Source organism: Rhipicephalus microplus, chromosome 1 (assembly GCF_043290135.1).
Source record: "Rhipicephalus microplus isolate Deutch F79 chromosome 1, USDA_Rmic, whole genome shotgun sequence".
Taxonomy (NCBI): domain Eukaryota; kingdom Metazoa; phylum Arthropoda; class Arachnida; order Ixodida; family Ixodidae; genus Rhipicephalus; species Rhipicephalus microplus.
Window position 1 is genome coordinate 113,051,959 of NC_134700.1, and position 13,541 is coordinate 113,065,499.

Consider the following 13,541-nt stretch of genomic DNA (forward strand, 5'->3'; position numbering starts at 1 on the left):
GCCTGAGCTTTCACATGACAGTTTTCTATACACAGCTTAGCCTTTAAAATTAAATTGTATTGGCTTTCGCCCATGATGTTTTTTTTTTTTTTTCCAAGACAAAGGTACCATAAGCCATAAGCACGAGAGGACGGGTGCGTTTTAACTCGCTACTTGCTTTCCATAAAAAAATACCTTCGAATTACAAAAAAAAAATGGGTCTATTAAAATGTACGAATATGCAAAACATCCCTTCCCGAAGCGCAGAAAAAAAAAACAATTAGTAGATCGCACGTATCTTCGCAGTGGATGTTATGCGAAACCTTCACATGGAAAGTGACTGTGCTGTAATTTCTTTATTGACTGGAACGTCATGATGTGGAGCTGAAAATGTGCATGCACAAGTGCATGAACATGAATAGCCTTGGATGAAACGTGCGCCCTCCGTTAATTGACCGCAGCGCTAGCGCCTCTAGCGGCGTAAAGATGATTCATGCTTGTTGCGCTAAAACTGCTATTATATTTGATCAAACTTGAGCTTTTTTTTTAATCATCAATCAGAGCTAGGTTCAATTTTATTTAACAGGTCGACGCATATTAGTGGGCCATTAGTGTTTCTTGAAATGGCTCCTTAAAATATACAAGAAGCAAACAGCAATCTTCGACCGTCGTCTGCACCTCACCAGAATGACACAAGACGTCGCGATGGGTGCTGACCCAGTGCGACCCGTTGTCTGGCATACTTACCTGGTGTCGGGGTGACCGTGGTCAAGATGGCGGTGCCCCCAGGGAGAGGCGCGGACATTGCACTGCGCTCGTGCTGACCCCTGCCACTACCCCAAACTGGGGCAGATGGGGCATGCAATTTTTGGTAGTGGGGGACTGCGTTCGCGCTCTCCCCCTATTTTACAATCCAAAGGAAGATCTATACACCTGCTGAAACACTTGCGCGGTGGAGGAGAGTGCAAGCTATTGAGATCCAGGTTCTCCGATATGGCTTCCGATGTGTCGTTTTCTTGTGTTAAGTGAGAGTTGCTCAGAGCCCTTAAAATATACCTGCCCAAGGCTGCATCTGGAGAGAAAATTGGAATATTTGAAGTTTTTGCGCTATCTCTATTCGTATTATGTCTTCACATTGTGGGTGAAGAAGATGAAGAAATATGCCTGAGGTAGGTAAGGGACTTTATTGATCCTTGGAAGAATGATTTGAGGGCAGGTGTGGCAGGGAAAGTGGAAGCAGGATGACAACGGGCCTTCGGGCCACTCTAGATGGCCGCACATTGCTGTGCTTCAGCGACCCTTCTGGCCCAGCTCACTATCCCGAACTTTATTTCCGGTTGCGAGCTGCGAAGAGTGCCTACCATTGATCTTGGTGGGCGGAAAATTAGGTAAAATAATATAAAATCGAGATAGCTGACGATTCCATCCCTGGCACCTAAAAGCGAAGGCAGGTAGCTGGAGCCTCGTTCCGAGTGCTCGGGCTTTGGTGTCAGCAGCCGTGTTCGGACGAGACCACCCAAACCTAAGCGGCCAGATAGATAGATACCCTTAAAATCACCAAAGTTCGCAAAGAAATGCTGCAAATTTAATACAAAGTACCTATAATGCTGTCTTGGTTGTCCTTGACTTAGACTTTTTTTTTCTTTTTAATATTTATAACACACAAAAAAGCTCAATTTTACAAGCTTTCTCGAATCGCTGCATCAACTCGAAGAATCGCTATCTCGAATCGCTATATTTCAACTGCAGGCACCCCGAGTGTGCTGCGACGTCCAAATTTTCTCTTCACATGCTTACAAGATATCGTGACGTCAGCAGCCATGCCCGCTCCACACTTCGAGACGGGGGCGGTGCTGAAAGGACCCTAGCTTGTGGGCACTAGCGGTTGATACGGCCCCAGGATGTAATCACTTGCTCACCCCCCCCCCCCCTCCTATCCTATTGAAGAAATCCTGGCGGCTCATCTATGGGTTGGCGACACACAAGCGCCCTCTTTGAATGTTTTGGTGACGCACAAGCGCGCCTATTTCAGAAATTTTGTTACCTGACGTTTCAATAGCCAGGCCGCCACTTCAAGTCGCTAGTATTGGTACTGTAGTGGCCTAACATCAATCAAGTGTTGAGTGTTGATCGCAGCATACGGAAATGAATTTTAATATCAAAATAACATACCTTGTCAGTAGACGTCCGTGCTTTAGGTGTTTTAGAATGTTTCAGTTTGGAACCTCCTATAATGTTTGCTTTTCTTATTTTGTAGCTGTCTAACACTACCCGCAATTTATTTTCGAGTGTGTTCAATGTTTTCAAGCGATTTCACTGTCGTTTCTAAAATTTTAGCTCGTATGATATCTACCATCAATCCATACAACAACAATTTATCATTCCACCACCAAGATTCTCAACCTAAGCAAAGACTGCGATGCAATAATTCCCGCTAACGCAACACTTGTACCTTGGACCGCGCGTTTCGGTCTAATGAGATGGGAAATAAAATAGTAGTCGTGGCCATTTGAGGATTCCCGCTGTCACCCTGTTAGAGGAGATCCACAACAATAGACGCTGAAAAGTTTTCATGAGAGGGTTCAACAATGAAGAGAAGCTTGCTTGCTGCTGCTTCAGCGTTCAGCGCCTCAGTTCGTCACTTCGATTTATGCACATTTACTAGATAATTGCATGGGCTGCTGCGAATCGAAATTGAGACTTGCAGAAGACCTCCTTTGCCCAGTTCAAACCAATGCGTTCGAAAACGATGTGAGAATATGAAAGCGCACAGTGTCTTCAAACTGCTGAGCTTTCACATGACAGTTTTCTATACACAGCTTAGCCTTTAAAATTAAATTGTATTGGCTTTCGCCCATGATGTTTTTTTTTTTTCCAAGACAAAGGTACCATAAGCCATAAGCACGAGAGGACGGGTGCGTTTTAACTCGCTACTTGCTTTCCATAAAAAAATACCTTCGAATTACAAAAAAAAATGGGTCTATTAAAATGTACGATATGCAAAACATCCCTTCCCGAAGCGCAGAAAAAAAAACAATTAGTAGATCGCACGTATCTTCGCAGTGGATGTTATGCGAAACCTTCACATGGAAAGTGACTGTGCTGTAATTTCTTTATTGACTGGAACGGTCATGATGTGGAGCTGAAAATGTGCATGCACAAGTGCATGAACATGAATAGCCTTGGATGAAACGTGCGCCCTCCGTTAATTGACCGCAGCGCTAGCGCCTCTAGCGGCGTAAAGATGATTCATGCTTGTTGCGCTAAAACTGCTATTATATTTGATCAAAACTTGAGCTTTTTTTTTAATCATCAATCAGAGCTAGGTTCAATTTTATTTAACAGGTCGACGCATATTAGTGGGCCATTAGTGTTTCTTGAAATGGCTCCTTAAAATATACAAGAAGCAAACAGCAATCTTCGACCGTCGTCTGCACCTCACCAGAATGACACAAGACGTCGCGATGGGTGCTGACCCAGTGCGACCCGTTGTCTGGCATACTTACCTGGTGTCGGGGTGACCGTGGTCAAGATGGCGGTGCCCCCAGGGAGAGGCGCGGACATTGCACTGCGCTCGTGCTGACCCCTGCCACTACCCCAAACTGGGGGCAGATGGGGCATGCAATTTTTGGGTAGTGGGGGGACTGCGTTCGCGCTCTCCCCCTATTTTACAATCCAAAGGAAGATCTATACACCTGCTGAAACACTTGCGCGGTGGAGGAGAGTGCAAGCTATTGAGATCCAGGTTCTCCGATATGGCTTCCGATGTGTCGTTTTCTTGTGTTAAGTGAGAGTTGCTCAGAGCCCTTAAAATATACCTGCCCAAGGCTGCATCTGGAGAGAAAATTGGAATATTGAAGTTTTTTGCGCTATCTCTATTCGTATTATGTCTTCACATTGTGGGTGAAGAAGATGAAGAAATATGCCTGAGGTAGGTAAGGGACTTTATTGATCCTTGGAAGAATGATTTGAGGGCAGGTGTGGCAGGGAAAGTGGAAGCAAGGATGACAACGGGCCTTCGGCCACTCTAGATGGCCGCACATTGCTGTGCTTCAGCGACCCTTCTGGCCCAGCTCACTATCCCGAACTTTATTTCCGGTTGCGAGCTGCGAAGAGTGCTACCATTGATCTTGGTGGGCGGAAAATTAGGTAAAATAATATAAAATCGAGATAGCTGACGATTCCATCCCTGGCACCTAAAAGCGAAGGCAGGTAGCTGGAGCCTCGTTCCGAGTGCTCGGGCTTTGGTGTCAGCAGCCGTGTTCGGACGAGACCACCCAAACCTAAGCTGGCCAGATAGATAGATACCCTTAAAATCACCAAAGTTCGCAAAGAAATGCTGCAAATTTAATACAAAGTACCTATAATGCTGTCTTGGTTGTCCTTGACTTAGACTTTTTTTTCTTTTTAATATTTATAACACACAAAAAAGCTCAATTTTACAAGCTTTCTCGAATCGCTGCATCAACTCGAAGAATCGCTATCCTCGAATCGCTATATTTCAACTGCAGGCACCCCGAGTGTGCTGCGACGTCCAAATTTTCTCTTCACATGCTTACAAGATATCGTGACGTCAGCAGCCATGCCCGCTCCACACTTCGAGACGGGGGCGGTGCTGAAAGGACCCTAGCTTGTGGGCACTAGCGGTTGATACGGCCCCAGGATGTAATCACTTGCTCACCCCCCCCCCCCCCCTCCTATCCTATTGAAGAAATCCTGCGGCTCATCTATGGGTTGGCGACACACAAGCGCCCTCTTTGAATGTTTTGGTGACGCACAAGCGCGCCTATTTCAGAAATTTTGTTACCTGACGTTTCAATAGCCAGGCCGCCACTTCAAGTCGCTAGTATTGGTACTGTAGTGGCCTAACATCAATCAAGTGTTGAGTGTTGATCGCAGCATACGGAAATGAATTTTAATATCAAAATAACATACCTTGTCAGTAGACGTCCGTGCTTTAGGTGTTTTAGAATGTTTCAGTTTGGAACCTCCTATAATGTTTGCTTTTCTTATTTTGTAGCTGTCTAACACTACCCGCAATTTATTTTCGAGTGTGTTCAATGTTTTCAAGCGATTTCGTGTGTTCAATGTTTTCAAGCGATTTCACTGTCGTTTCTAAAATTTTAGCTCGTATGATATCTACCATCAATCCATACAACAACAATTTATCATTCCACCACCAAGATTCTCAACCTAAGCAAAGACTGCGATGCAATAATTCCCGCTAACGCAACACTTGTACCTTGGACCGCGCGTTTCGGTCTAATGAGATGGGAAATAAATAGTAGTCGTAGCCATTTGAGGATTCCCGCTGTCACCCTGTTAGAGGAGATCCACAACAATAGACGCTGAAAAGTTTTCATGAGAGGGTTCAACAATGAAGAGAGCTTGCTTGCTGCTGCTTCAGCGTTCAGCGCCTCAGTTCGTCACTTCGATTTATGCACATTTACTAGATAATTGCATGGGCTGCTGCGAATCGAAATTGAGACTTGCAGAAGACCTCCTTTGCCCAGTTCAAACCAATGCGTTCGAAAACGATGTGAGAATATGAAAGCGCACAGTGTCTTCAAACTGCCTGAGCTTTCACATGACAGTTTTCTATACACAGCTTAGCCTTTAAAATTAAATTGTATTGGCTTTCGCCCATGATGTTTTTTTTTTTTTTCCAAGACAAAGGTACCATAAGCCATAAGCACGAGAGGACGGGTGCGTTTTAACTCGCTACTTGCTTTCCATAAAAAAATACCTTCGAATTACAAAAAAAAAATGGGTCTATTAAAATGTACGAATATGCAAAACATCCCTTCCCGAAGCGCAGAAAAAAAAAACAATTAGTAGATCGCACGTATCTTCGCAGTGGATGTTATGCGAAACCTTCACATGGAAAGTGACTGTGCTGTAATTTCTTTATTGACTGGAACGTCATGATGTGGAGCTGAAAATGTGCATGCACAAGTGCATGAACATGAATAGCCTTGGATGAAACGTGCGCCCTCCGTTAATTGACCGCAGCGCTAGCGCCTCTAGCGGCGTAAAGATGATTCATGCTTGTTGCGCTAAAACTGCTATTATATTTGATCAAACTTGAGCTTTTTTTTTAATCATCAATCAGAGCTAGGTTCAATTTTATTTAACAGGTCGACGCATATTAGTGGGCCATTAGTGTTTCTTGAAATGGCTCCTTAAAATATACAAGAAGCAAACAGCAATCTTCGACCGTCGTCTGCACCTCACCAGAATGACACAAGACGTCGCGATGGGTGCTGACCCAGTGCGACCCGTTGTCTGGCATACTTACCTGGTGTCGGGGTGACCGTGGTCAAGATGGCGGTGCCCCCAGGGAGAGGCGCGGACATTGCACTGCGCTCGTGCTGACCCCTGCCACTACCCCAAACTGCATGGGGCAGATGGGGCATGCAATTTTTGGTAGTGGGGGACTGCGTTCGCGCTCTCCCCCTATTTTACAATCCAAAGGAAGATCTATACACCTGCTGAAACACTTGCGCGGTGGAGGAGAGTGCAAGCTATTGAGATCCAGGTTCTCCGATATGGCTTCCGATGTGTCGTTTTCTTGTGTTAAGTGAGAGTTGCTCAGAGCCCTTAAAATATACCTGCCCAAGGCTGCATCTGGAGAGAAAATTGGAATATTTGAAGTTTTTGCGCTATCTCTATTCGTATTATGTCTTCACATTGTGGGTGAAGAAGATGAAGAAATATGCCTGAGGTAGGTAAGGGACTTTATTGATCCTTGGAAGAATGATTTGAGGGCAGGTGTGGCAGGGAAAGTGGAAGCAGGATGACAACGGGCCTTCGGGCCACTCTAGATGGCCGCACATTGCTGTGCTTCAGCGACCCTTCTGGCCCAGCTCACTATCCCGAACTTTATTTCCGGTTGCGAGCTGCGAAGAGTGCCTACCATTGATCTTGGTGGGCGGAAAATTAGGTAAAATAATATAAAATCGAGATAGCTGACGATTCCATCCCTGGCACCTAAAAGCGAAGGCAGGTAGCTGGAGCCTCGTTCCGAGTGCTCGGGCTTTGGTGTCAGCAGCCGTGTTCGGACGAGACCACCCAAACCTAAGCGGCCAGATAGATAGATACCCTTAAAATCACCAAAGTTCGCAAAGAAATGCTGCAAATTTAATACAAAGTACCTATAATGCTGTCTTGGTTGTCCTTGACTTAGACTTTTTTTTTCTTTTTAATATTTATAACACACAAAAAAGCTCAATTTTACAAGCTTTCTCGAATCGCTGCATCAACTCGAAGAATCGCTATCTCGAATCGCTATATTTCAACTGCAGGCACCCCGAGTGTGCTGCGACGTCCAAATTTTCTCTTCACATGCTTACAAGATATCGTGACGTCAGCAGCCATGCCCGCTCCACACTTCGAGACGGGGGCGGTGCTGAAAGGACCCTAGCTTGTGGGCACTAGCGGTTGATACGGCCCCAGGATGTAATCACTTGCTCACCCCCCCCCCCCCCCCCCTCCTATCCTATTGAAGAAATCCTGGCGGCTCATCTATGGGTTGGCGACACACAAGCGCCCTCTTTGAATGTTTTGGTGACGCACAAGCGCGCCTATTTCAGAAATTTTGTTACCTGACGTTTCAATAGCCAGGCCGCCACTTCAAGTCGCTAGTATTGGTACTGTAGTGGCCTAACATCAATCAAGTGTTGAGTGTTGATCGCAGCATACGGAAATGAATTTTAATATCAAAATAACATACCTTGTCAGTAGACGTCCGTGCTTTAGGTGTTTTAGAATGTTTCAGTTTGGAACCTCCTATAATGTTTGCTTTTCTTATTTTGTAGCTGTCTAACACTACCCGCAATTTATTTTCGAGTGTGTTCAATGTTTTCAAGCGATTTCACTGTCGTTTCTAAAATTTTAGCTCGTATGATATCTACCATCAATCCATACAACAACAATTTATCATTCCACCACCAAGATTCTCAACCTAAGCAAAGACTGCGATGCAATAATTCCCGCTAACGCAACACTTGTACCTTGGACCGCGCGTTTCGGTCTAATGAGATGGGAAATAAATAGTAGTCGTGGCCATTTGAGGATTCCCGCTGTCACCCTGTTAGAGGAGATCCACAACAATAGACGCTGAAAAGTTTTCATGAGAGGGTTCAACAATGAAGAGAGCTTGCTTGCTGCTGCTTCAGCGTTCAGCGCCTCAGTTCGTCACTTCGATTTATGCACATTTACTAGATAATTGCATGGGCTGCTGCGAATCGAAATTGAGACTTGCAGAAGACCTCCTTTGCCCAGTTCAAACCAATGCGTTCGAAAACGATGTGAGAATATGAAAGCGCACAGTGTCTTCAAACTGCCTGAGCTTTCACATGACAGTTTTCTATACACAGCTTAGCCTTTAAAATTAAATTGTATTGGCTTTCGCCCATGATGTTTTTTTTTTTTTTTTCCAAGACAAAGGTACCATAAGCCATAAGCACGAGAGGACGGGTGCGTTTTAACTCGCTACTTGCTTTCCATAAAAAAATACCTTCGAATTACAAAAAAAAAATGGGTCTATTAAAATGTACGAATATGCAAAACATCCCTTCCCGAAGCGCAGAAAAAAAAAACAATTAGTAGATCGCACGTATCTTCGCAGTGGATGTTATGCGAAACCTTCACATGGAAAGTGACTGTGCTGTAATTTCTTTATTGACTGGAACGTCATGATGTGGAGCTGAAAATGTGCATGCACAAGTGCATGAACATGAATAGCCTTGGATGAAACGTGCGCCCTCCGTTAATTGACCGCAGCGCTAGCGCCTCTAGCGGCGTAAAGATGATTCATGCTTGTTGCGCTAAAACTGCTATTATATTTGATCAAACTTGAGCTTTTTTTTTAATCATCAATCAGAGCTAGGTTCAATTTTATTTAACAGGTCGACGCATATTAGTGGGCCATTAGTGTTTCTTGAAATGGCTCCTTAAAATATACAAGAAGCAAACAGCAATCTTCGACCGTCGTCTGCACCTCACCAGAATGACACAAGACGTCGCGATGGGTGCTGACCGAGTGCGACCCGTTGTCTGGCATACTTACCTGGTGTCGGGGTGACCGTGGTCAAGATGGCGGTGCCCCCAGGGAGAGGCGCGGACATTGCACTGCGCTCGTGCTGACCCCTGCCACTACCCCAAACTGGGGCAGATGGGGCATGCAATTTTTGGTAGTGGGGGACTGCGTTCGCGCTCTCCCCCTATTTTACAATCCAAAGGAAGATCTATACACCTGCTGAAACACTTGCGCGGTGGAGGAGAGTGCAAGCTATTGAGATCCAGGTTCTCCGATATGGCTTCCGATGTGTCGTTTTCTTGTGTTAAGTGAGAGTTGCTCAGAGCCCTTAAAATATACCTGCCCAAGGCTGCATCTGGAGAGAAAATTGGAATATTTGAAGTTTTTGCGCTATCTCTATTCGTATTATGTCTTCACATTGTGGGTGAAGAAGATGAAGAAATATGCCTGAGGTAGGTAAGGGACTTTATTGATCCTTGGAAGAATGATTTGAGGGCAGGTGTGGCAGGGAAAGTGGAAGCAGGATGACAACGGGCCTTCGGGCCACTCTAGATGGCCGCACATTGCTGTGCTTCAGCGACCCTTCTGGCCCAGCTCACTATCCCGAACTTTATTTCCGGTTGCGAGCTGCGAAGAGTGCCTACCATTGATCTTGGTGGGCGGAAAATTAGGTAAAATAATATAAAATCGAGATAGCTGACGATTCCATCCCTGGCACCTAAAAGCGAAGGCAGGTAGCTGGAGCCTCGTTCCGAGTGCTCGGGCTTTGGTGTCAGCAGCCGTGTTCGGACGAGACCACCCAAACCTAAGCGGCCAGATAGATAGATACCCTTAAAATCACCAAAGTTCGCAAAGAAATGCTGCAAATTTAATACAAAGTACCTATAATGCTGTCTTGGTTGTCCTTGACTTAGACTTTTTTTTTTCTTTTTAATATTTATAACACACAAAAAAGCTCAATTTTACAAGCTTTCTCGAATCGCTGCATCAACTCGAAGAATCGCTATCTCGAATCGCTATATTTCAACTGCAGGCACCCCGAGTGTGCTGCGACGTCCAAATTTTCTCTTCACATGCTTACAAGATATCGTGACGTCAGCAGCCATGCCCGCTCCACACTTCGAGACGGGGGCGGTGCTGAAAGGACCCTAGCTTGTGGGCACTAGCGGTTGATACGGCCCCAGGATGTAATCACTTGCTCACCCCCCCCCCCCCTCCTATCCTATTGAAGAAATCCTGGCGGCTCATCTATGGGTTGGCGACACACAAGCGCCCTCTTTGAATGTTTTGGTGACGCACAAGCGCGCCTATTTCAGAAATTTTGTTACCTGACGTTTCAATAGCCAGGCCGCCACTTCAAGTCGCTAGTATTGGTACTGTAGTGGCCTAACATCAATCAAGTGTTGAGTGTTGATCGCAGCATACGGAAATGAATTTTAATATCAAAATAACATACCTTGTCAGTAGACGTCCGTGCTTTAGGTGTTTTAGAATGTTTCAGTTTGGAACCTCCTATAATGTTTGCTTTTCTTATTTTGTAGCTGTCTAACACTACCCGCAATTTATTTTCGAGTGTGTTCAATGTTTTCAAGCGATTTCACTGTCGTTTCTAAAATTTTAGCTCGTATGATATCTACCATCAATCCATACAACAACAATTTATCATTCCACCACCAAGATTCTCAACCTAAGCAAAGACTGCGATGCAATAATTCCCGCTAACGCAACACTTGTACCTTGGACCGCGCGTTTCGGTCTAATGAGATGGGAAAATTTATTAATTTAAATTATATTAAATTATTAAATTTATAAATATTAATTTATATAATTTAATTAATTAATATGAAAAGTTTTCATGAGAGGGTTCAACAATGAAGAGAGCTTGCTTGCTGCTGCTTCAGCGTTCAGCGCCTCAGTTCGTCACTTCGATTTATGCACATTTACTAGATAATTGCATGGGCTGCTGCGAATCGAAATTGAGACTTGCAGAAGACCTCCTTTGCCCAGTTCAAACCAATGCGTTCGAAAACGATGTGAGAATATGAAAGCGCACAGTGTCTTCAAACTGCCTGAGCTTTCACATGACAGTTTTCTATACACAGCTTAGCCTTTAAAATTAAATTGTATTGGCTTTCGCCCATGATGTTTTTTTTTTTTCCAAGACAAAGGTACCATACGCCATAAGCACGAGAGGACGGGTGCGTTTTAACTCGCTACTTGCTTTCCATAAAAAAATACCTTCGAATTACAAAAAAAAAATGGGTCTATTAAAATGTACGAATATGCAAAACATCCCTTCCCGAAGCGCAGAAAAAAAAAACAATTAGTAGATCGCACGTATCTTCGCAGTGGATGTTATGCGAAACCTTCACATGGAAAGTGACTGTGCTGTAATTTCTTTATTGACTGGAACGTCATGATGTGGAGCTGAAAATGTGCATGCACAAGTGCATGAACATGAATAGCCTTGGATGAAACGTGCGCCCTCCGTTAATTGACCGCAGCGCTAGCGCCTCTAGCGGCGTAAAGATGATTCATGCTTGTTGCGCTAAAACTGCTATTATATTTGATCAAACTTGAGCTTTTTTTTTAATCATCAATCAGAGCTAGGTTCAATTTTATTTAACAGGTCGACGCATATTAGTGGGCCATTAGTGTTTCTTGAAATGGCTCCTTAAAATATACAAGAAGCAAACAGCAATCTTCGACCGTCGTCTGCACCTCACCAGAATGACACAAGACGTCGCGATGGGTGCTGACCGAGTGCGACCCGTTGTCTGGCATACTTACCTGGTGTCGGGGTGACCGTGGTCAAGATGGCGGTGCCCCCAGGGAGAGGCGCGGACATTGCACTGCGCTCGTGCTGACCCCTGCCACTACCCCAAACTGGGGCAGATGGGGCATGCAATTTTTGGTAGTGGGGGACTGCGTTCGCGCTCTCCCCCTATTTTACAATCCAAAGGAAGATCTATACACCTGCTGAAACACTTGCGCGGTGGAGGAGAGTGCAAGCTATTGAGATCCAGGTTCTCCGATATGGCTTCCGATGTGTCGTTTTCTTGTGTTAAGTGAGAGTTGCTCAGAGCCCTTAAAATATACCTGCCCAAGGCTGCATCTGGAGAGAAAATTGGAATATTTGAAGTTTTTGCGCTATCTCTATTCGTATTATGTCTTCACATTGTGGGTGAAGAAGATGAAGAAATATGCCTGAGGTAGGTAAGGGACTTTATTGATCCTTGGAAGAATGATTTGAGGGCAGGTGTGGCAGGGAAAGTGGAAGCAGGATGACAACGGGCCTTCGGGCCACTCTAGATGGCCGCACATTGCTGTGCTTCAGCGACCCTTCTGGCCCAGCTCACTATCCCGAACTTTATTTCCGGTTGCGAGCTGCGAAGAGTGCCTACCATTGATCTTGGTGGGCGGAAAATTAGGTAAAATAATATAAAATCGAGATAGCTGACGATTCCATCCCTGGCACCTAAAAGCGAAGGCAGGTAGCTGGAGCCTCGTTCCGAGTGCTCGGGCTTTGGTGTCAGCAGCCGTGTTCGGACGAGACCACCCAAACCTAAGCGGCCAGATAGATAGATACCCTTAAAATCACCAAAGTTCGCAAAGAAATGCTGCAAATTTAATACAAAGTACCTATAATGCTGTCTTGGTTGTCCTTGACTTAGACTTTTTTTTTCTTTTTAATATTTATAACACACAAAAAAGCTCAATTTTACAAGCTTTCTCGAATCGCTGCATCAACTCGAAGAATCGCTATCTCGAATCGCTATATTTCAACTGCAGGCACCCCGAGTGTGCTGCGACGTCCAAATTTTCTCTTCACATGCTTACAAGATATCGTGACGTCAGCAGCCATGCCCGCTCCACACTTCGAGACGGGGGCGGTGCTGAAAGGACCCTAGCTTGTGGGCACTAGCGGTTGATACGGCCCCAGGATGTAATCACTTGCTCACCCCCCCCCCCCCCCCCTCCTATCCTATTGAAGAAATCCTGGCGGCTCATCTATGGGTTGGCGACACACAAGCGCCCTCTTTGAATGTTTTGGTGACGCACAAGCGCGCCTATTTCAGAAATTTTGTTACCTGACGTTTCAATAGCCAGGCCGCCACTTCAAGTCGCTAGTATTGGTACTGTAGTGGCCTAACATCAATCAAGTGTTGAGTGTTGATCGCAGGCATACGGAAATGAATTTTAATATCAAAATAACATACCTTGTCAGTAGACGTCCGTGCTTTAGGTGTTTTAGAATGTTTCAGTTTGGAACCTCCTATAATGTTTGCTTTTCTTATTTTGTAGCTGTCTAACACTACCCGCAATTTATTTTCGAGTGTGTTCAATGTTTTCAAGCGATTTCACTGTCGTTTCTAAAATTTTAGCTCGTATGATATCTACCATCAATCCATACAACAACAATTTATCATTCCACCACCAAGATTCTCAACCTAAGCAAAGACTGCGATGCAATAATTGTCCCCTAGGACGCAGCACGTTTCGGTCTAATGAGATGGGAAAT

At 44.9% G+C, this 13,541-nt stretch overlaps 5 non-coding genes across 5 annotated transcripts; all 5 read left to right on the plus strand.

Annotated features, from left to right (window-relative positions):
- Positions 1 to 718: 718 nt before the first annotated feature.
- LOC142771419 (U1 spliceosomal RNA) lies at positions 719 to 882 on the plus strand. Its single transcript, XR_012885910.1, has one exon. It is a non-coding gene; the product is annotated as a U1 spliceosomal RNA (small nuclear RNA).
- Positions 883 to 3,477: 2,595 nt separating this feature from the next.
- LOC142771489 (U1 spliceosomal RNA) lies at positions 3,478 to 3,644 on the plus strand. The gene has a single exon (XR_012885954.1). It is a non-coding gene; the product is annotated as a U1 spliceosomal RNA (small nuclear RNA).
- Positions 3,645 to 6,269: 2,625 nt separating this feature from the next.
- On the plus strand, positions 6,270 to 6,437 carry LOC142771485 (U1 spliceosomal RNA). Its single transcript, XR_012885948.1, has one exon. It is a non-coding gene; the product is annotated as a U1 spliceosomal RNA (small nuclear RNA).
- Positions 6,438 to 9,041: 2,604 nt separating this feature from the next.
- LOC142771425 (U1 spliceosomal RNA) lies at positions 9,042 to 9,205 on the plus strand. Its single transcript, XR_012885913.1, has one exon. It is a non-coding gene; the product is annotated as a U1 spliceosomal RNA (small nuclear RNA).
- Positions 9,206 to 11,801: 2,596 nt separating this feature from the next.
- Positions 11,802 to 11,965, plus strand: LOC142771430 (U1 spliceosomal RNA). The gene has a single exon (XR_012885917.1). It is a non-coding gene; the product is annotated as a U1 spliceosomal RNA (small nuclear RNA).
- Positions 11,966 to 13,541: the final 1,576 nt, after the last annotated feature.